Source organism: Etheostoma spectabile, chromosome 9, assembly GCF_008692095.1.
Source record: "Etheostoma spectabile isolate EspeVRDwgs_2016 chromosome 9, UIUC_Espe_1.0, whole genome shotgun sequence".
NCBI classification, from domain to species: Eukaryota; Metazoa; Chordata; class Actinopteri; order Perciformes; family Percidae; genus Etheostoma; species Etheostoma spectabile.
In genome coordinates, this window is record NC_045741.1 from 35,404 (window position 1) to 35,687 (window position 284).

Consider the following 284-nt stretch of genomic DNA (forward strand, 5'->3'; position numbering starts at 1 on the left):
TCCTTGCCTCTGTTGCCTAGTGCTTTCTCTTGGTGGGAACTGTTGGGTTTCTGTAAATACCATCACAGAGTAAGGGTTAGACCAGCTCTTTTATGAAAAGCGCAATGAGATAACTGTTGTTTTGATTTTGCGCTATATAAATAAAACTGAATTTAACTGAATAATAAGCAACTTGCTTATTGATCAAGAAAAAATCCAATGAGACCGAACGTATTTCTTTTGAGTCAATATTCATGAATTTCCATACTGTTTCCATAGGGCATTTTTCATTCAATATCACTTAA

At 34.5% G+C, this 284-nt stretch overlaps 1 protein-coding gene across 2 annotated transcripts in view; it reads right to left on the reverse strand.

Annotated features, from left to right (window-relative positions):
* The window catches only part of uhmk1 (U2AF homology motif (UHM) kinase 1), a 22,514-nt gene that overhangs the window by 2,552 nt on the left and 19,678 nt on the right, over positions 1-284 (reverse strand). The window lies entirely within an intron of this gene.